Source organism: Monodon monoceros, unplaced genomic scaffold (assembly GCF_005190385.1).
Source record: "Monodon monoceros isolate NGI ecotype Baffin Bay Population unplaced genomic scaffold, NGI_Narwhal_1 Super_Scaffold_17, whole genome shotgun sequence".
Taxonomy (NCBI): domain Eukaryota; kingdom Metazoa; phylum Chordata; class Mammalia; order Artiodactyla; family Monodontidae; genus Monodon; species Monodon monoceros.
The window spans coordinates 30,254,694-30,278,279 of NW_021703773.1; the positions used below are offsets into that span (position 1 = coordinate 30,254,694).

At 40.7% G+C, this 23,586-nt stretch overlaps 1 protein-coding gene across 1 annotated transcript in view; it reads left to right on the forward strand.

The window, feature by feature from the left end:
- The first annotated feature begins 3,193 nt into the window (after positions 1–3,193).
- NEIL3 (nei like DNA glycosylase 3) overlaps positions 3,194–23,586 on the forward strand; it is a 79,289-nt gene continuing 58,896 nt past the window's right edge. Inside the window, exons 1-2 of the mRNA XM_029226192.1 lie at positions 3,194–3,205; positions 4,835–4,927. The gene's annotated coding sequence lies outside the window, so the exon portion shown is untranslated. The remainder of the gene's footprint in view (positions 3,206–4,834; positions 4,928–23,586) is intronic.

Genomic DNA, 23,586 nt, shown 5'->3' on the forward strand with positions numbered 1-23,586 from the left:
CCTGTGAAGCCATCTGGTCCTGGGCTTTTGTTTGTTGGAAGATTTTTAATCACAATTTCAATTTCAGTGCTTGGGATTGGTCTGTTTATGTTTTCTATTTCTTCCTGGTTCAGTGCTTTTCTAAGAAATTGTCCATTTCTTCCAGGTCGTCCATTTTATTGGCATACAGTTGCTTGTAGTAATCTCTCATGATCCTTTGTATTTCTGCAGTGTCAATTGTTACTTCTCCTTTTTCATTTCTAATTCTGTTGATTTGAGTGTTCTCCCTTTTTTTCTTGATGAGTCTGGCTAATGGTTTATCAATTTGGTTTATCTTCTCAAAGAACCAGCTTTTAGCTTTATTGATCTTTGCTATCATTTCCTTTATTTGTTTTTCATTTATTTCTGATCTGGTCTTTCTGATTTCTTTCCTTCTGCTAACTGTGGGGTTTCTTGTTCTTCTTTCTCTAACTGCTTTAGGTGTAAGGTTAGATTGTTTATTTGAGATTTTTGTTGTTTCTTGAGGTAGGATTGTATTGCTATAAACTTTCGTCTTAGAACTCTTTTTGCTGCATCCCATAGGTTTTGGGCCACTGTGTTTTCATTGTCATTTGTTTCTAGGTAATTTTTTATTTCCTTTTTGATTTCTTCAGTGATCTCTTGGTTATTTAGTAGCATATTGTTTAGCCTCCATGTGTTTGTATTTTTTACAGTTTTTTTCCTGTAATTAATATCTAGTCTCATAGTGTTGTGGTTGGAAGAGATACTTGATACGATTTCAATTTTCTTACATTTACCAAGGCTTGATTTGTAACACAAAATATGGTCTATCCTGGAGAATGTTCCATGAGCACTTGAGAAGAACGTGTATTCTGTTGTTTTTGGATGGAATGTCCTAAAAATATCAATTAAGTCCATCTTGTTTAACGTGTCTTTTAAAGCTTGTGTCTCCTTATTTATTTTCATTTCTGATGATCTGTCCATTGGTGAAAGTGGGGTGTCAACGTCCCCTACTATGATTGTGTTACTGTCAATTTCCCCTTTTATGGCTGTTAACATTTGCCTTATGTATTGAGGCGCTCTATGTTGGGTGCATAAATATTTACAATTGTTATATCTTCTTCTTGGATTGATCCCTTGATCATTATGTAGTGTCCTTCTTTGTCTCTTGTAATAGTCTTTATTTTAAAGTCTATTTTGTCCGATATGAGAATTGCTACTCCAGCTTTCTTTTGATTTCCATTTGCACGGAATATCTCTTTCCATCCCCTCACTTTCAGTCTGTATGCGTCCCTAGGTCTGAAATGGGTCTCTTGTAGAGAGCATATGTACGGGTGTTGTTTTTGTATCCATTCAGCCAGTCTATGTGTTTTGGTTGGAGCATTTAATCCATTCACGCTTAAGGTAATTATCGATATGTATGTTCCTATTACCATTTTCTTAATTGTTTTGGGTTTGTTTTTGTAGGTCTTTTCCTTCTCTTGTGTTTCCTACCTAGAGAAGTTCCTTTAGCATTTCTTGTAAAGCTGGTTTGGTGGTGCTGAACTCTCTTAACTTTTGCTTATCTGTAAAGGTTTTAATTTCTCCTTCAAATCTGAATCAGATCCTTGCTGGGTAGAGTAATCTTGGTTGTAGGTTTTTCCCTTTCATCACTTTAAATATGTCCTGCCAGTCCCTTCTGGCTTGCAGTTTCTGCTGAAAGATCAGCTGTTAACTTTATGGGGATTTCCTTGTATGTTATTTGTTGCTTTTCCCTTGCTACTTTCAATATTTTTTCTTTGTATTTAATTTTTAATAGTTTGATTAATATGTGTCTCAGTGTGTTTCTCTTTGAGGTTATTCTGTATGGTACTCTCTGTGCTTCCTGGACTTGATTATTTCCTTTCCCATGTTAAGGAATTTTTTGACTATAATCTCTTCAAATATTTTCTCAGACCCTTTCTTTTTCTCTGGTTCTTCTAGGACCCCTATAATTCGAATGTTGGTGCATTTAATGTTGTCCCAGAGGCCTCTGAGACTGTCCTCAGTTCTTTTCATTCCTTTTTTTTTATTCTGCTCCCTGGCAGTTATTTCCACCATTTTATCTTCCAGCTCACTTATCTGTTCTTCTGCCTCAGTTATTCTGTTATTGATTCCTTCTAGAGTATTTTTAATTTCAGTAATTGTGTTGTTCATCACTGTTTGCTTTCTCTTTAGTTCTTTTAGATCCTTGTTACATGTTTCTTGTATTTTCTCCATTCTATTTCTGAGGTATTGGATCATCTTTACTATCATTACTCTGAATTCTTTTTCAGGTAGGTTGACTATTTCATCTTCATTTATTTGGTCCTGTAAGTTTTTACCTTGCTCCTTCGTCTGTAAAAAATTTTTTTGTCATTTCATTTCTTTTTTTTTTTTTTTTGATGGGTTGTGCTGTATTCCTGTCTTACTGGTTGTTTGGCTTGACGCGCCCAGCACTGGAGTTTGCAGGCAGTTGGATAGAGCTGGGTCTTGGTGCTGAGATGAGGACCTCCTAGAGGCCTCACTCTCTGATTGATATTCCCTGGGATCTGAGGTTCTCTGTTAGTCCAGTGGTTTGGACTTGGAGCTCCCACCACAGGAGCTTGGGCCCGACCTCTGGCCTGGGAACCAACATCCCACAAGCTTCGTGGCACTGTAGAAAAAAAAAAGGAAGAAAGAAAGAAAAAAAAGGAGCAGTGTAATATCAATAAAAAACAAAATAAAATTAGAAAGATAAAAAATATATTAGGAAAAATAAAACTGTAATTGAAACAACTGCAACAAGGTAAAATAAAACCACAAGAGAAAAAAGAAAAAAAAAAGGGTGGGGGGAACAAGCCAAAAGGAGCAATCACTAACAGAGTATAAAGAATAAAATAAAATTAGAAAAATAAACGATTTATTAGGAAAAATAAAAATATAAAAGAATCAACACAATGAATCAACAAGGTAAAATAGAACCCCAATCTAAAAGAGGAAAAAAGAAAAAAGAAAACCAAAACGTCTTGGCTATGGGGCTGGAGTTTAGGCAGGGGTGGAGTTTAAGCAGGGGTGGGGTTTAGGGTGGGGCAGGACCCAGGTGGGGGGGTGACGTTTGAACGAGGGGCGGGGCCTAGGCGGGGCAATGTTCAAGTATGGGGCAGGGCCACTGCTTAGGACCTGCTCGAAGGGGAGTGGCAGCATGTGGAAGGAGGGCCTCTGGAGTGTGGAGTTCCGGAGTTTGGAGGTAGGGCCCTGGGTGAGGGTGTGTGGGTGGGGTTTAGGCCCAGCGCATTGTAGGGGGTCTCCGAGGGGGTCTCTGAGTGTAGAGGCGGGACCCTGGGTGGGGTGTAGGGGCGGGGCTTGGGCTCTGCAGGGCAGGAGGGAGGCTCCGAGGGCAGAGGATTAGGCCGGAGAGCCCAATAGGCTTCCCCGTGCCTAAGTGGACAGGGAAAGCACTGGCCCGGTTCCCTTCCGTTCCTCTGCGGCCCCACCCCCACCCCCAGGGTCTCCCCTGTTGCCGCTGCACCCCTAACTGTGGGTGGGTCCCGCTGGGTGTAGGAACTCCTCCCCTCCCCCAGCCAACCCCCAGGGTGCCGGTCCCAGAGGTCAGGCCTTTACTTGTGCTCCCCCTTCCCTCCCTCCCACTCCTTCAGGACCCGCGCAGCTGGAAGGGGCCTGGTGGGCAGAGGATCAGGCCCGGGGTCTCAGTAGGCTCCTGGGGGCCCAAGTGGGCAGGGGAAACGTCGCCACGCTCCCTTTTGATCATCCGCCCTCCCAATGGTCCCCCAATTTCCCCCTTCGAGCGTGGGATCCCTTCCCCTCCCCCAGCCACCCCTCAGGACGCCAGTCCCTTCCTGCCTCCACTTTTCCTCCCCCCTCACTCCCCCCATGCCCCACGTCCTACCCGGTCGCTGGGGGTTCCTCCCGTCCCCTTAGGTGTGCGCGCTCCCCGAGCGGGGCCTGGTAGGTGCCCTAGTTGTGCGGAGCCGCAAATTCCCCGTCCTCCTGGTCCGCCATCTTGACTCCTAGCATTGCGTTTTTATTCATTCTGGAAACAAGCTTTGAGGGAGGAACTTGGGGTTCTTAATGAAATTCAGAAGGCTGAACTTTAGAGCATGGATTTGTAACATCTTTATTGAGAGGTCAAAGGTGTTTTCCTCCTTAATTCCTAGTTCTGGTATGTTCTAGTTATGTGTAATCCATGCATTCCATGTTCCTACAGAACATGCACACACATACACCACACACACACTTACTTCTTAATCAGATAGGAAAATTAAATTGATTTCATGGTCGAATTCACTCTGCTCTCCAAGTGGCTACTTCTTATACAAATTTAAGCCCAAATGGTTATGTCCAAGATAATGCAGTACCAGGTTATATTAATCCCTGTCTATAATCCCTCTTATACTATCATTTCACTCACGATTCTAAATCATTTGAGAGAGCTCCTCATTCCAAGCAAACTTTTAATAATTCACTCTAGCTCATTAATAGAACAGATTTACAACCTGAATGAATCCGGATATTTTCGCAGCAAGTATGAGAACACACAATTAATGGCCTAAATCGAAAAGCCGTGCTGTTTTACCAAATAACAAGGAAACTGGAGGTGGATGGTGCTGAGGTCAAGGAGCCCAACAGTGACACAGTATGAGGCCATCATCACTGTGAATCATTTGATCTTTCATTCATGGTTAAAAGATGACAGCTAAGGATCCGAAACACATCAGCACATAACTATGTCCCAAGAAAGACAGAACAAAGTGGGAGCAAACATGTATATTTCTTTCTCTCTGTTTGCTTCCAAAACAAGAGTAAGATCCTTCCCAGATGTCTCCCTGAACATTTCCCCTTCTGTTTCATCTTCCAGGACTGAGTCACACGTCTACCCCAGACAAATCCCTGGTAGAGACGACTGGGATTGGCCAGACTGGCTTTGACCTACTGCATTTCATCCCGAGAGGTGAGTACACAACAGGAGTTCTGTTAATAAGAGAGGAGGATGACTTTGAATAGGCAATACTAGGGTGTCCCACCCTGGATAACCTTACTCCGCAAATAGGTCTGAGTTCTGGCTAAAGTATGTCTAAAAAATAGGTGTATATTTAAGAATAAAGATTTTAAACGCGGCAAATGTTCTTCTGTAAAGGGCCAGGTGGTAAATATTTTAGACTTTGTGCGCCGTGTAGTCTGTGTCACATATTCTTCCTTGTTATTTTTAAAACCCTTTAAAAATATAGAAACCTTCTTAGCTTGCAGGACATGTCAAAACAGGCCATGGGCCAGATTGGACCCTAGTGTGCTGACCCCTGGGGCAACACATGGTGTGTATAGTTTAATGATCTTCCAGTCAACAAAGCTTTATTGAATGTGTAACATAATCAGTCATCCGACTAAGTGTTGAGGATACAGCCATGATGTTATAGAAAAGCTCATAATCTGGTAGGATGCTCACAATAAACAAACCCCAAATTTAAGCCCATCCTTCATTTCCCCAAAATGATTATCCTGAAAAGATTTTTTTGCAACTTTAGAGTATAATTTTACAGATAAAAGTAGTCACAACGTTACTTATAAACTTTTAATTAAACTGGGAAAATCATATCGTTTCTAAGGGATTACACATATTTGAACCACGTACGTCTTACCTGCGAGGAATATAGGAGAGGTGTAGAGCTGTTGCAGAGTCACAGAACAGGACACCCCAGAGTCCCCACTTTCGTGTATTGATTACTGGGAGCTGTAGGCACTTGGAAAACAGCAATGCAGGGAGAGGCTTTCCCTGAACCCCCTTATCTGCCTGTAGACAGATCCCCCAAAAGGAACCAGTTGTCATAAACCCCCTGCCTGGAAGTTTCATCAACCAGGGAAGATGGACTCTTGTCACAGGAGAGGAAACTAGAAGTGGACACCACACCTAGACACACTTTGTCACAAACTAGCACACTTCCCATCTGCTCTTCTAAGGGCCCATTCATCTTCCTAAAAATGATTTCCTGTCCCCTAAGAGGGCACAGTTCCCCTCCCTTTCCCCTGTTAAGATGGTATTTAAGCCTGAGTTCTAAGCCCTCCGGGGAGTCACTCATTTTTCCCTGGGCATCTCCCATGTATACACTGAGGTCTGCATGTTAATCAAACACCTGTGTGTTTTATTCTGGTTAATCTGTCTTTTATTACAGGGGTTTCAGCTAAGAACTCAGAAGGGTAAAGGAAAATTATTTTCCTTCCCTACATAGCCAAAACTATATATAAATGTCCTAAAATATTGACGCCATTGCTGGTCCTGGTGCCAAATTCTTATTAATTTCTTGTCTAAAAATAAATAAATAGACATGCATATACTAAGGCCTAATAGCACAAATTTAGAAAGTAGAGAGTCAGTAATTTTAATCATAGTGTCATCAAAAGAAAAAAATTCGTATGCCAAACATAATAAAACCCAAGAATGGCCACTGTAAGGAAATTTAATCCAATTCTTAATGTAAGAGATTAACATCTTATTACTGAGGTCTCAGTATTTTTAAGGGGATTTCTTAAAAACACTGTGGAAAATAGACATTCTCAAGGAAAAAAGAAAACATTTAATCTGAATCAATCTGACTGGGTCAGAGTTGGAAGAGTATTTTAGCCTGATTTGAAAAGTCTTTACCAGCAACCCTGGGAGTACCTGTTGGTATTTAAGCCAGTGTGTCCTCAATCCCTTGAGGCCCTCAGGGGATACTTGGGTCACTTGTTCTTTTCCTTTGTCATGTTGACTAAGGAAGCACACCAAGCAGCCCTTTTAAGCAAAACAAAACCAAACAGCAAAAAATAATCACCCAGGCATTTCCGAAAAAGAGTAAAACTGTTCTTTGGAAAAGTGAAATTGCATGCGGGAACCGCACTTCTGTCTTTAACCGTAGTCAACAGAATTGTTGCTGTCTTAGAAGTGGTTTATTTGCGATCAGTGAGCTTGCTTTCTACAGAGGCCCCTGGAGAAAGTTTCCATCACCAATATTTTCTTTCCTTGGACCTGGGAAATTAGAGCCTGCAGATGCCATACTTGCCTAAGTGACACAAAAATATTCCTAACCTCACGGAACTTCTGGACAGCTTTGGGAAGCAGTATCCCACAGAGCTCCTGGGGAGTGCCCTGAAATGTTTATGGGGACCCTAATGCTCCGCAGACGCCCATTAAAAGTTTGTGGCAAAGTTTCGCAACCGGCCTTCCTGGTGCTCTCGTGCTGAGGAAGTTTAAGGCTGTTTTATGATTCCAAACACCATAAAAGTGCTAGAGACAAAAGTTTGAAGTGTTCATAACACAATCTGCTGAAATGTAACGTGACTTGATAGGTCTGGTTTAAAAAGTTGTACAGCTTTAATGATTTGCCAAGAAAAGCAGCCTGGAGTCACTGAAAAGATAATGGCTCCCAAGTCAGAAGGTCACGTTTAAGGCTCAGTGCTATCACTTATCATCTCTGTGACCCTGATCTAGTCCTCAATCACCCTGCCTTTTCCATTCTTCCCTCATCTGTCTAATGGGGATAATGTCATGAGTGTCAAACGTGACGATTTGGAGAATATTTATTTGAGTCGGGGATTATGTGTCAGGCTCTAAGCTAGTGGCTGGGAACACACAGGACGACAGCTGCAGTCCTGCCTTATGGCGGGAGAAGATCTTGGAACATGGTAAAGCGATCTGCACAAGTTGGTGACTCTCCTAAGAAGAAAGTTGCAATGTGTTGGAGGAGGATAGCAATGACCAATCCCTTTCCTGGTAATCAATAACAAAAAGCATTACTCAACACTGGGCTGATTAAAAGAAAAACACGTATACACACCAGATTAGAGTTTTCTTTCATCGTAAGAGGCCCCTCAGATAAAGCACATTTCTGGGAGGTGAGAGAGCAATTACCTTGGTTCCTCCTGCCAGAGTCAGATGGGTCCTTTCAGTTTTGGCTGCTGACCACATCGGTGTAAAGCCCCAGGTAAGACACTGGTCTTGTGGGCAGTGATTTTTGAATGTGGTTTAAAGAGCCCAATGCTGAATTTCAAGGATGCATCAAGTTAGGCTGCTGATGGGATAGATTAAAAAAAAGAAAAACTCAAGGAAACAGTTTAACAAAACTTAGTATTCCTATACCAAATATGTTTTTTTACATATTTCTATCAAACAATAAAAGGACACTGTTTATCTCCTAAAGCCATGTAGAGCTGAGATATTTTTAAGTCCTGATTTAAATCTTTTTTATTGAAGTATAGTTGATTTATAATGTTGTGTTAATTTCTGCTGTACAGCAAAGTGAGTCAGTTATACACACATATACATTCTTTTTTATATTCTTTTCCATTATGGTTTATCCCAGGATAGTGAATATATATAGTTCCCTGTGCTCTACAGTAGGACTTTGTTGTTTATCCATTCTATATGTGATAATTTGCATCTACTAACCCCAAACTCCCACTCCACCCCTCCCCCACCCACCCTTGGCAACCACAAGTCTGTTCTCTATGTCAGTCTGTTTCTGTTTCGTAGGTAGGTTCGTCTGTGCCATATTTTAGATTCCACATGTAAGTGATCTCATATGGGATTTTGTCTTTCTCTTTCTGACTGACTTCACTTAGCATGATAATCTCTAGTTGCATCCATGTTGCTGCAAATGGCATTATTTCATTCCTTTTTATGGCTGAGTAGTATTCCATTGCATACAAGTACCACAGCTTCTTTATCCATTCATCTGTTGATGGACACTTAGGTTGTTTCCATGTCTTGGCTATTGTGAATAGTGCTGCTGTGACCATAGGGGTGCATGTGTCTTTTTGAATTATAGTTTTGTCCAGCTATGTGCCCAGGAGTGGGATTGCTGGGTCATATGGTAGCTCTATTTTTAGTTTTCTGAGGAACCTCCGTACTGTTCTCCATATTGGCTGCACCAACTTACATTCCCACCAACAGTGCAAGAGGGTTCCCTTTTCTCCACACCCTCTCCAGCATTTGTTGTTTGTAGACTTTTTGATGATGGCCATTCTGATTGGTGTGGGGTGGCACCTCATAGCTTTGATTTGCATTTCTCTACCTAATTTAAATCTTATAGGTTATTTTTCAAAATATAAATAATACAGAATCTATTATCAAAAGTAAACCTTATGCTTTGAAAAGTATCATAAATTTCGGAATTGAGTTTGATCTTAAAGATAACTTTCAGATGAGGAAATAAAAGAAAGAACAGAGAAGTGAGCTTTTTTGCTTAAGTCCCCATAGCTTTTTTTTTTTTTTTTTTTTTTTGCGGTATGTGGACCTCTCACTGTTGTGGCCTCTCCCGTCGCGGGGCGCAGGCTCCAGACGCGCAGGCTCAGTGGCCATGGCCACGGGCACGTGGGATCCTCACAGGCCGGGGCACGAACCCACGTCCCCTGCATCGGCAGGCAGACTCCCAACCGCTGCGCCACCAGGGAAGCCCCCCCATAGCTTTTTAATGGCAAACTTGGGACCTGAACATGAATGCATGTTAATCTATGTGTTCTTTCTGTAAAAGGTTACTTTTAGTTTATAAATAAATAATATAATATAAAAAAAAAGAATATGAAAATAGTGAATGCATGAAATAAATTCCTGAAGAGCACTCACTGTCTTTAGTCCTCAAGGAATAATAATAAAATACTATTTCATTTAGGTAATGGTCTTCATTCATCCATTACTTAATTCAATACTTTCTTCTGAATGACTACTCAGTAGTCATCTCTGTTCACACAAAAATAAATAAGACCTGCCGTTTCAGGATCACCCACTGTGGAAGGAGGGTAGGCACATAGTCAGGTCACATAAAAGGTCATATATAAGGACTTTAACACCTTTAAAGGCAGTTTCAAGGTCTGAGGAAGGGCAAAACCCATGAAGCGTGCTCTCTGCCGGCAGGTACTCTGGAGGAGGAAGAAGTGGGATTAGCTGGGGTGCGACTGCCAGGAACTGGTGAGGGTGGATGAGCTGAGCGAGGATGCTGGGAGAAGCTGAACTGGGTAAACTCCAGGATGGCAGCCTTGACTCCCTGGCCTATACAGTGGTATCAGTGCCTAGCTTGTAAGGTGGTTATAAAGAACAAAACAGAGAGTGTCATGATGGCAGTATTAATAGAGTACTTACTGTAATTCTAACAGTGAAGTCCCTCAACAAGAACGCAGATAGCAGGTGACTGGTGATGGGCAGGTGTCCTCCACAGCAGGCTCCCCAAGTTCGTTGCATTAGCTTCAGTTCCAGAAGAGCAACTCCCGTCCTTGTCCCCGCGCCCCTGCCACCCCTCCCAGTCTTATTTCACATGGTTGAATTATTTGATCCATTTATAGCATTATGGTGGTTCTACTATTTTACTACTAAAGACTATTTACTAATTGTTTACAGTATTTCAGGCACTCCCTTCATTTAATCCTTACAAATATAGGAAGGGGGCAAACTCTTATCCTGTCTTAGAGGGTTTAGAGAGGTTAAATAATTTGCCCAAAGTCACAAGGCTCAGTATGTATTGGGAGTCCAACTCCAGAGGCCCTACAGTCTAAGTCAGAGGTTGGCAAACAAAGGCCCACAGGCCAGATCCTGCCCGCTGCCTGTATTTGTTCAGCCCACAAGCTGAGAATGGCTTTTCTACTTTTAAGTGGTTGGGAGTACCACCCTCAACTACTATTATGAAACACTGGATGGTTGGAAATTAGCTTTTAGTGCCGACTGGATAACATTTCTTAATGAATTTGACGTAAAATTACAAGGTAAAAGAGTGCTTATATGCAAAACTTATTCTGCAGTAAAGTCATTTCTATGATGACTAATGCTGTTTGAAACAAAATAAAGCTTCCTTATATACGTCATGTTCTATTAAAAGTTAAAACAAAAAAACAAAATCTCTATTTCCACACAAATTTGCAGAAGTAGATATAGCTTCCAAGTTCAAATTATATAGTTCTAGCAGCATTTTTCAGACCTTAATCCAAATACAAGAAAAAAAGTCCATATTTAAAACTCCAATTAATGGTGCAATGGAGGAGCTTTCATGTAGTCTTCCTTTGGAAATTACTAATATGTAATATAATGGCATGCTAAAATCAAACATCAAGAGAAAAATATAATAGAATTCTATATGCCTTCCAATCGATAAATATGCTCAATTAAAATCATATGTTCCGGGACTTCCCTGGTGGCGCAGTGGTTAAGAATCCTCCTGCCAGTGCAGGGGACACGGGTTCGAGCCCTGGTTGGGGAAGATCCCACATGCCGCATAGTAACTAAGCCCGTGCGCCACAACTACTGAGCCTGCGCTCTAGAGCCCGCAAGCCACAACTACTGAGCCCACGTGCCACAACTACTGAAGCCCGCATGCCTAGAGCCCGTGCTCTGCAACGAGAGGCCACCGCAGTGAGAAGCCCGCGCACCGCAACGAAGAGCAGCCCCTGCTCACCGTAACTTGAGAAAGCCCGTGTGCAGCAACGAAGACCCAGTGCAGCCAAAAATTTTTTAAAAATTAAAAAATCATACATTCCTCTACTGACATGTGTTTGGTGATACCTGTAAGTGTGAAAAGATATTTTTGAAGATGAAATACTTAAGATCTCATTTTGGATCAACATTAACAGATAAATCTGCAATTGATTCTGACTGTGGTGAAAACTAAGTTTGAACCTCAATTAAGCAAAATACCATGCCCTCAGAAGAGAATTCCGTTCTTCTCATTAGTAGGCCTGTATTTTTAAAAGCGAACTTAAGTGTCATCATTATATTTTGAAGGTCATCCATAAAATCTTTGTGCAAATTTGTCTTCTCTTCTGCCGTATAAATTCCTGCACAATGTCTTCAGTGTTGCCTCATAGCGGGCAAAGCCTAAAGTATTTACCCTCTGACCCTTTGTAGCGAAATCTTACTGACCTATTCTAATTCCAGCAAATGCTGGCTTCACATCGTTCCCCTTTCAGAGCTGTCGGCTAGCTACCTGTCCCTAGACGGGAATTCCCACTCCTAGCTCACTTGCTTCCGGAAGCTTCAGATCAGAATTGCAGGGGGTACAGAGCTGTTTATGAACTTTCTGTCTCTTCTTAAAAACGCTTCACCCTGCTGACCAACCCCCTCCAGCCCCGCCCCCGACTCGGCCTTACAGATGCCGCTGGCAGGTTGACATGGCCACTCACTGCTGGGTGTCCCCCCTGCCAAGGCCTTTGCTTGGACTCCAGAGTTTCCATTCTCCTTTCCTGGCTCTGTCACAAATCTTGTTTTTGAGTGCTTAGCGGTCCTCCAGTCTTCACCAGTCTGTGGAGGCCGGGTTTGAGGTCCCCGGGGAATGAGGGTCTTGGCCCCCCTAACTATTCTGCTCTCCAAAGGAAGCCCTCCGGCTGGGTGAGTGAATGAATATCGGACTATATTGTATTCAAAGCCTAAGAAACAACTATTCATGAGCAAGGGAGCCGTGAACAACCAGCTCCCAAGGTTTGAGGCGGGGAGGCCTTGGATGGAGGCGTTGTGTAAGGCAAAGAGTATGAAAAGGGTCCACAAAGCACACTGCAACACCTGTGGGTGAGGCGAGCCGCTGGGAGGCAGCGATGGGCCCCCAGGAGAGTGGAGGGCCCTGAGGCTGTCTCTCGGAGCGACTCCTGCCATGTGTCCGCTCAGGCTAGCTTCAGAGTCCTTACCCCTCTGGTCACCTGGTGTCATGACTGGGGGCGCAGCAGGAAGAAAACTGTGGGAGAGGGGAGGGCCAGTAATATGCTGATGAAAGAAACTTACCCTGAGTGCCAAAATAACTAATCTTCCTAGACTTATTTTTTAAGGGAAATATTTATGCACAGATGGATGTCTAATTGGTAGCCCTTCACAAGGCCACTATTTGACATGTAAAATCCTCGTCTCTAGAGAGACTTTTTTTTACAAGTTACTAAAAGGGGGCTTAAAGAATCAAACTGTGAGAGGAGTAGGAAATGTAATTGTCACTGAGTGCTTATGTAGTACAATGAAAAGAAGTGACTAGAGCTTCTTATTAATGGAGAAATAGTACAAAAATAGATAAGCTTAAATCACGCAAGAAAATGACAGAAAATAAAAAACTCAACTTTTCTATTGTCAAGGCAAGGATTTCCAAACTTTTAAAAGTAATATAGATTGATTGTCTCCACTTAACTATTTTGACTCCTGAACCATTTTCTCTGCAGCCTTCCGTTAGTGTATGCATCGCATCCATGCTAGCTGATAAATAACAGCATGCGATATAATGCAGTTTCCGACTACATGCGCTATGCATTTCCCATGATCAGAATCAGCTGTAAATGGAGCAGGTCTGCCTTACCCCAGAATATCTTAAGTGCTCAGATTTACACACTTATAGCCAACCTAAGCCCCTCCTGTGTCCTCTCTTGACTCAAAAGTTTTGCTCACCAGGCTGAGTCCCCAGTGCTACTGTCTTCTGAGCCCAGCTAAGGCTGGCACACCTGGACCCTTGTCTGCCCCAGCGTTTTGATGTGGGCAGGTCGAATGTCAGGCTGCCTTGTTCAGTATCTACTCGGCCATTTACTGTGGGTAATTCTAATGCTTGCTGGTTTTCTTTCAAATGGGTTAAAAACTGTATCGTGATTCTGTGAGGTAAAATATGCCAAGAACCTGATGTTTAATTTTCATGTATTTTATAGACAGCTGTTGCCGTTTTACTGTTCCTTTACATTTAGTCCCAGGGTTCTTTGTGTTCTTTTCTTGGTTCTTATGCAAGCCTTCTTTCCTTCAATTGGTCTATTTATTTCAAAACTATATTTAAATCTGCTATTATATTTTATTTTAGTCTTTATCAGAATATATTATATAACTAATCATTTTTTTTTCTAACCATGTAATCGCAGGGAAGTACATGGGCCAGAATATTACATTATTAAATAATCGTGCTTGTCAGAGGCAATGCCTGAATATCAAGACAGTATGAGGCTAATGGAAAATGCTTTGAAAAGCTACAAACATGGTGTATCTCATGTTATCAGATGGGAGATGGGGGTTAAAGGCCAGAGAGTGTGGCATAAGAAACAGGAGAGATTAATGCTACAACTTTGGGCTTTAGTCTCTATTATAAACACTTTTCATTACTGAGAACGATTACAGGAAAGAGCAGCCTCTTTACAGCAAAATCTGTAGAGAAGGAAATGTGCAAAAAAAGATCTTCAGGATTCCTTTTTAAAGTTATAATACAGTTTAAAATCATTACAGATGGAATTATTAGAAATAAGGAAAATCATGACACCTATGAAATAGAAGGCACAATCAGGTTCAATAGCAATCATACTCGCAGACGTGCAGGTTCTTACTGAATCGTTAAGTGGGCGGAGCCTCAAGCTCTAACAAGTTGAGACTCTGAGAAAATACGAATGCTGCAGAAAAGCCATCTGCAATTGTAAAATACAGAGGGTAGAGGGAGGATTCTAAAACATACTCGGGAAATAAATGTGCAGTTAGTACCCCTCAGAAATAATGCAAGAGGGGACTGAGGCTGACGTGAATGAGGATGAAAATTACGAAAGCACTCGAACAAAAGCAAGAAAGCACGAATCAAATATAGCATCGCTAAGAACTGCTACTCAATGAAAGAAGGGTTAAGAGCAAGGATAAACTATTAGGAAAACTCTATTAGGAAAACTATCACTACGATGGAGGACTCATAAAGTCAGTAAGCAGAATAAAAATGTAAATATGTACGGAGGAAATAAAGCAAAATAAACAAGGATAGTGTGTAATTTTAGTTCTGCTATGTTAAATGTACATAGTACATAATATACCTTGAAGAAAATAATATGCCTTATTCCTGAATTCCGTTAGACTTCTTAAGTCCCTTCACTTACTTTGTGAAAGCACCTATTCTTCCTCATATGGGGTAACCACTGATGTCAATAAGAGGCGAGGGTCCTTCAGTTTAGGTTAAACCCAATTCACTAATGAGGGTTGGGTTTTGTGACCTCTTGGTGAAATATCATGACACTTCTTAAAGGACAGTGTACTGTAGCTGAAAGATAATTAAGTTAGGACCCAGGTTCAAGTTCAGCTTTGATCTTTTACCAGCTAATGGGACTTTGGACAACTCACCTAAACTCTTCTAACAGCTGCTTTGGCTGCAAAATGTGTGTACTGATTACAGCTTCAGAGAGAGAATTCGAGAATGAAATATAAAGCATCTATCTTTCTTTAAAAAAATTTTTATTGGTGTATAGTTGATTTACAGTGTTGTGTTAGTTTCAGGTGTACAGCAAAGTGATTCAGTTATACGTATACATATATCCGCTCTTTTTTAGATTCTTTTCCCATATAGCCCATTACACAGTATTGAGTAGAGTTCCCTGTGCTCTACAGCAGGTCCTTATTAGTGATCTATTTTATACCTAGTAGTGTGTAAGACTGTCCCCAGGACTGATAAATATTAGCTCTTTTTCCTCCAAATCCCTAAGGTTCTGGCCAGCCTTGAAGTCAGCGATGCCATTGCTGAGCTCCGTAAATCAAGAAAATAGTACCTGCTAATAGGCTTGTTGAGAAAATCCATTAATGATGAAGAAACTTAGCTAAAAAGTGGTAGTGTCACTGTCTCATCACATTCCTTCCGGGAATGTCCACAGTATGAAAAGCTTGAACTTCAGGTAGCTGACAGCAGCGGACAGTATTGCTTGCCGTCTGAGCTGAGCTCAGTGTGAGCACAACATCTAAGGATTCGGAAGCAGAAACAGGACAGTAAACACTGCACCGTGCAGTGCCATGCCCCCCATGGGCACTCAAAAATAGAACCCACGGCGATTATGACAATGGTGAGCAATCAGTGTCTAGAGCCATTAGTAAACAGCCGCTGGGCACTCAGGCAGGGAAGGCTGCTGCCTCTGTGGCCTCCACCAAGTCAGTCTGGCTCCACACGCCCGCCGGTTACAGGGCAGGGATTTAAGAAGTGTAGGGCTTCGCAAAGACAGGAAATGGCCTGTTTTGTGACCCAAATAAAATGCTGACAGTCCGTCATGAAACCATTTTTTGCCCCAAACCCTTATCTACATTTTTTCCCCCTTAAAGGTTCTATCTTTGGGCTACTAAATTCTCCCGGGGTGGGGGGGGGGTGTGGAAATGTTATTTGTATCAGAAAGCTATCACTTAAGGATATAGCCTCAACGTTGCTTCAACTCTCTGAGGTAAGACCACAAAAATCTCTCTTTTTCAAATAAGGTATGGATCAGGAGACAGAAGGAGAAAGGCTAAACAAAGGAATAAATAAATGGAACGAAAAGAATGGAGAAATGCCTCTTCGTTTTTTTCTAACTTTTCTACAGTAGGCATATGGCAGAAACTGCTTGTCACTTACTATGATCTAGTCTCCCCTTCCTCCTTGCTAACAGAACTCCAGTTTTGTTGGAGATGATCATCAAGGTTTCCAGCTTACTATGTAAATATCTTCACTTCCCCCAAATAACTTTGCAGATAGGGAAAGCTATGTTATCTAGTTGTAGCCAGTAAGGTATAGGCAGACATGTTTGGGGAAAGGATCCCTTCTCAAGACAAGACAAAGCCTTATGGGAAAGGCTTCTGGACCTTTCCCTTTCTTCCTGCCTGAGATCAGAATGTGATGGCTGGAGGGGCAGCAGCTATTATGCAAACATGAGTGCAAAGGCCACATTACTGAGGAAGGCAGAATAGGAAACAGGCGTTTGAAGCCTTGATGATCTTGCAGGGCTTCAGCTACAGCAGCCTTGGACTCCCTATCTACACAGTGTCTTGTATGTGAGAAAAAGAAGCCTTTTCTGTGTTTAAGCCACTGTTTTTCAGATTTTTTTCTAGCTCAAAGCCAAACATGATGTTATGTAGAGCATGTGTTATTGGTGGAACTGTTTTTAAATACATAACTTTTATGTGGACTGGGAAACCAAAAAATTGGTGTGGCTCTTTTTCCCATGGTCTAGAATCAAACAGGCAGTGTCTCTGAGGTATGTGCGTGTTTATCAATGTGTACACATGCACACACATTTGTATATTTTATATATATACCCACGTACATATGTAAATATAGTTATGTACCCATATATCTGGATGTTTGCTAGGTACTTGCATACATATAGAAACACCTAGGTATATTTATTTGATTTGTTCTCACCATCAAGAGATATTTTTTAATGGATAAGAAAAGAATACAATGCTATGAGAAGTACAAATCTGAAATCTTAAATATAAGTGTCAGGAAGTTATAGATCCCCAGGTAATGTATGAGTCATTGGGTTAGGGGGGTTGATACTTTCAGGCCAAAAGTTGACCAAAGGAGTTAGTTCCTCATGTCTTTAACTTCATGCTCTTAATTCCATTATATAAAATAAGTTAAGCCTCTGTTTTTCAAACCTCTTTAGTTCATGGACATGGACACTTAAAATCATAGAGTTGGAAGGGACTTGAGAGATCACCTTGTCCAAATCCTCTGATTTTATGGATAAGGAAGCTGAGATCCCAAAACACAGGTGATTTGTCTTGTGCTGGGAATATATCAGTAGCTGAGCTAACACCCAAACCCTTTTTCCTGACTTTCATTCAGGCTCCATGTCAGCAGACACACAAGTCAGTGTGTTTTCCAGACTCAGGACCCCTCTCCTGTAATGCAGGTCCCTGCATGTGTCAGCATCTATTTGGGTCCTTTGTGTCACTTCCATGGGACTTGAGAACAAGGGGAACAGCTACAAGCACGATGGCACTCATGTTGCTTTGGTGCCTGGGAGTAACAAAGTCCTTTGTCTCCCACCCAAGAGTCTCAAGTCTTCTGAATCTATGAAATAGGAATAGGCTAATTTATTAACCTGTAGGTCAGATAAGATCAGTTGCCAGGCTGGATATAAGCCTCATAGAAAAAGTTGGGGATTAACTCCTTTTATGTTTTATGTGAAATTATCTGCAGGATTTGCGTTATTTCCTTTTTTTAAGTTTGATAGAATTCACCAATAAAGCCATTTGAGACTCACGTTCTACGTGTGGTTAAGATTCTTTTTTTTTTTTTTAATTTTTACTGGAGCATAGCTGCTTTACAATGTTGTGTTAGTTTCTACTGTACAGCAAAGTGAATCAGCTATATGTATACATATATCCCCTCTTTTTTGGATTTCCTTCCCATTTAGGTCACCCCAGAGCACTGAGTAGAGTTCCCTTTGATTCAACTCCATTATTATGGGGCTACTCAGATTTTCTATTTTGTTAGCTTTGGTAACTTGCTTTTAAAGGAATTTGTCCACCTCATCTAAATTGTCATATATGTTGGTATATGGTTGTTCAAAATATTCCCTTATTATTCCTTTAATATCTATAATATATGGAAAAAACCAAACTCTCATTTATTTCTGAAAGAAATAGTTTTGGTTTTCTTTTTAACTTTCTTGTCTTTATCAAAAGAAATATTTTATTAACCTTTTCAGAGGGCTTACTTTTGGTTTTGTGAATTTCCTCCATTGTTTGTTTTATATTACTTGATCTCCACTCTTATGTTTATTATTTTTGTCCTTTTATATATTTGGGTTCAAATTGCTTGTCTTTTTCTAGATTCTTAAGGTGGAAATTTAGAGTGATCTTAAGTCTTTTTTCTTTCCTAATTTAAGAATTTCCCTTTACTGCTTTAGCAACATCCCACAGCATCCCGTAACATTTCATAGGCTATATTTTCATTATAGTTTTTCTCAAATCAAGTTTTCATTTTCTTTGTGATTTTTTCCCCTTGACTTCTTTGATATTTAGAAGGGAGTTCTTTAATTTCCAAACGTCTAGGCTTATCTAGATGTGTTATTGATTTCTAATTTGAGTCTGTTACTATCAGTTAACATGCTTTAAAAATCAAGCCTTTTAAGTTTATTGAATGTGTTTCTTTCCCAGCATAGAGTTTCTCTTGGAGATTTTACTGTATGCACTTGACAAGGGATGTTAAAAATCTCCATTAGGTTTATCCTATTAGTTCTACCAGTGTTTGCTTTGGGCTTTTTGTTATCCACACAGTTTATCCCTGAAGTTTCAGCTCTCAGCGCCCCCCCACGTGAAGAATGACGCCAGACTTGCTTTTCTTTCTTTTTTTTTTTTAACATCTTTATTGGGGTATAATTGCTTTACAGTGGTGTGTTAGTTTCTGCTTTATAACAAAGTGAATCCGTTATACATATACATATGTTCCCATATCTCTTCCCTCTTGCGTCTCCCTCCCTCCCACCCTCCCTATCCCACCCCTCCAGGCGGTCCCAAAGCACCGAGCTGATATCCCTGTGCTATGCGGCTGCTTCCCACTAGCGATCTACCTTACGTTTGTTAGTGTATATATGTCCATGCCTCTCTCTCGCTTTGTCACAGCTCACCCTTCCCCCTCCCCATATCCTCAAGTCCGTTCTCCAGTAGGTCTGTGTCTTTATTCCTGTCTTACCCCTAGGTTCTTCATGACATTTTTTTTTCTTAAATTCTATATATATGTGTTAGCATACGGTATTTGTCTTTCTCTTTCTGACTTACTTCACTCTGTATGACTCTTGCTTTTGACTTTGCATCCGGGCTGGCAGCCTGACGCACCTGGGCAGCCTCTCCACGTGGACGGGTCGTGGGCGGTCATCATAGCTGTCGTTTGCGAGCCTGTGGAGCCATGGGCTCTGGAGCAGCAAGCTCTCGGAGTGTCGTTTTTCCCCGAGAACTTCAGCTCTGTGCACCAGGGCTGTGTTGAACAAAATCTACTTCCACTCAAGCAAAATAAGGACAGGAGGGCACAGTGTACAAAACAGCAGTGGGAACGTCACGGCAGTGCCGGCTCAGAACGGGCACCTGGTCAATAAGCCGCACAGGGGCTCAGCATGCTGTTGCCTACCCGGGAGCCACGCTCCCCTTTGTTTTTACTAAAAGAACCCTTGTTTTCAGCTTTTATTGGCAATGCAGCCAAAAAACACACAAACAAAGAAACCAAAACAAACCGACCCTACCGTTTCTCAGACTCTATTACAGCAAAGGCTGACGGTATGGCATGGCTTCGTCGGTGAGATTAGCTGGAACCTAACCAGGAATTCCTGTGTAGTTTTGCTTTCCTGACACAGGTGCCAGCCTTCCCCTTCATAGCTTTCTTATTCTTCCTGCTTGGAGTACAGAAGAGGGTCAGAGGTATCTCGCAACCGTGAAGTAACTGTGCGAGTGAAGGAACGGAAAGACAAAATAAATCCAGGATGTTGATGATATTACAAGGCTGCTACACCACCTGGCCTGCCTATGTCCAGGCTTACTGTATAAGAACAAGAAACCCCTATTTGGTTAAGCTGCCATAATTGTGTTTGTGCTATACGCAGCTGAACTTTAAAAAGATAAAGTATTAAGAGACTGATTATCAGAAGCCAAATTCAAACTTCTGCCTGAGTTATACTTTCACAACTTTCTACTCTTCTAGAACAATTTCTTTAAAAAATAAACTTCAAAACTTTCTACGTTATCATGCAAAGAACTCAGTGCAGACTTTCTCCCATTTGGCATCATTTTGGTAATCAGAAGTCCTCCAAGCAGTGGTTTTCTCTTTGAAATGTCACTCCTTTTTCTAAAATGAAACACTAAGTCCAGGCTATACAGAGGAAGATTGTTGACTGCCCTTCTGTAAAACAATTCGACTTCCTGCACAGTTTGAAAGACATTACAAGGTGAAGTTTGTACAAAATTATTTTCTTATCTGGTATCTCTGCAAATGTGTTTCTGTAACTGCCTTGGCCTTTTCACTCTGAGTCGATGTCAGGCTTAACCCTTTTCTCTTGGGGAGTTTTGAATTCCCAAAGTGCTGTGCGAATCCCTTCCGCATTAGCACTGAACCTCAGAAGCAAATTCCCACATGCGTGTGCTGGGGAATTAATCAACCCGTTCACAATCAAGCTTTCACATGAATATCTACTGATGTAAACTTCCACATCTGAGACAGAGAGCAGTTCCAGTCAGCATTTAGGATATGGCTCTGGACGCCCTGCTTGAGAGTTAGCAGAGGAAGAGAATGCATTGTTTCTCAGCTCTGCTAACTTAAATCTGAGTATTTTGTGAAGGTGAGTGTGCTTATCCCTGAAAGATTATGAAACTTCTACTTGTGTGTGCACAGGGACACACACACACACACACACACAGACACACACACACTCGCATTTTCCAGTTGCTTCACGAATGAAAATAGTGGAACAGAAAAAAAACTAGGAGTCAATATATAGCAAGTAAGCAAAAAGTACAGAATTTGAAATATCTAATAGCTTTGGGTCTGATAAACTTTTCAAGTCTTGAGAGATTAATAATGGAAAATAGAGCCTGTTGTGAATTAATCACTAGTCCAAGTGGGGTCCAAGCCAATAATAATTAGATCAGAAATGCCAAAGAATCCTTCTTGAGGTTTAACGGATAAACTTTGAGCCCTGTCTGCATAATATGAACAATGTCAAAATATTGTTCTTGTTTTTTTAATGGGTTTCAAGACATCTACAAATTACTTAAGACTAAGTTTTTCTGTTGACTTGGGTAGCTGATTAAAATTATATATGCTAAATTATATATGCTATCACTTTGGCAAGAAGTGATCTTATATTTGTCTGCTGAACTGGGCCCTTCTGTTCTGCTGGGAATATAAATCTATTTTACTATATTATGCCCATTGTGTTCTCAATAAGACATCAAATACAATAGATTGGACTCAACCATCTCTTGAGATTTTTGTTTGTTCTGTTACAAAGGTAGAGATGGATACACATATAGCTGACAGGTTATCTCCCAGGTAGATAAATGTGATTGAGAAGGCTAGAGCATGCCCAACTGTCTCAAACAAGCTCACTGTATTTATATCTGACCTTTAGTTAATGATGTAACCTGCTTCTATATGGTCTGTCAAGCTCAGGATTGAGGATTGTTCCTTAAACTGTGCACACCTTTGGTTGCTTCATGCTAGCGAGGTCCATCTGTTGCTGTCATTTCACAGCTATCACAGCTACCTAACTTCACATCAGGCCCCAGTGCAATCCAGCCAAACTTGGAATGTCCACAAAGTATAGATAGCGTGGCATAATGACAGAATGCAAGCATTTCTGTTTTAAACTCCAGGTCTTTTCTCAGACTCAAGACAATTTCCTGTGCTCTTCTTCTTTGTAGTGGCTCAGTCTCTGCTCTGCTTGTCTTGTTTGCTGTCACCTCCCTCTCTCTTTTGCTTCCGCTTCTCCAAATGCCTTGCCGTTCCTAAAAGAGCACACAGCCTGCTAAGGTCTTAAGAGTTTTCCAGTAACTCATTACATGAAACTGGCAGTCATTTGAAATAACAACAATGAATCTGCAATTAGGAAGATTGCAAACCTCTTACAGTCTTCATCCTTGGTCTAAAATGACCAAGTCCCTGCCTAAGTTGCGACCTGAAAGCTGTTAAGATTTCTGTGCTCAGCTTTTACTCCTTTAAGGAGGGCACCTCACTAAACCCTTCCCCACATTCTGACCCAATCAAGGCAAATAATAGTTGCCTTTATTTGCCTCAAGTGGCAATGCTGCATCTTAAAATTATCTTTCAAGTGTACAGCATGATGATTTTTTCTTTCTTTTTTTTAGTTGGAGTATAATTGATTTACAATGTTGTGTTAGTTTCAGGTGTACAGCAAAGTGACTCAGTTATATATATATATATTCTTTTTCAGATTCTTTTCTCTCATAGTTATTACAAAATATTGAATATAATTTCCTGTGCAATGCCACATTTTTGAAGAAGGATATCCTTGATGTAACTTCTCACTAGAACAAATGTGGTTCCCGCACCAGAAATCTAATGTTTATAGTAATTACCTTCTGAGACCTGATTCCTTTCCGTCTTTCAGTTTGCTTAATAAAACTTAGTTTATGTTGATGTAGTTATTTTAATTCTTTTCATTAGTAATCTGATAGGAAACACCCTGCAAAAATGGTTGGCAACCAAATGACAGTGCCATGAAGCAAATATACAAAAGTGCTAATGTTCTTAATCTTTTCCAAAATTGCCAAATAGTACATATTTCAAAATTCTACTATGAAGCTTTAAAGTTCACTTATCTTATGATGAATTGCACAACATATTTAACTGACTAAATAAGATATCTCTAGAAAATGCCATAGTACATTTTTGGTATCCTTCTTTTTCTTCTTAGGTAACTAAATACCTCGGAGTTAGTTGAAATAAGGTCCTTTAGAGGTTAAGTGAAACTTTAAAAGGCAGATAATTTTATCATATAAAAGCTTTTCCAGAAAAAAAAAAAACTGCACAAGTCATTTTATGAACTTAATATCTTGATATTAAAACTATATAAGGACAATACAAACGAAAAAGGAAAATAGTCCACTTCTAAACACAGATAAGAAAATACTAAATAAAATATTAGCCAAGTAAACATTGTCTGTTAAGAACAATACAGTGAATTTGTAGGAATTATCTCAGGAATGGTACAATGGCTTACCGATCAAAACTTTATCAATGTAATTCATCATGACAGTGGACTAAAAAAAAAATTTACCACCTCAGTAGATACAGAAAAAGCATTTCATAAATTTTACACTTATTTAATGAGAAAACAAAAGAAACTAAGAAAACGGGGAGCAAATATGACGTCTTTAACTTAATAAAAGTCTTCATTGAAAAGACTCAGCTAGATAGTGTT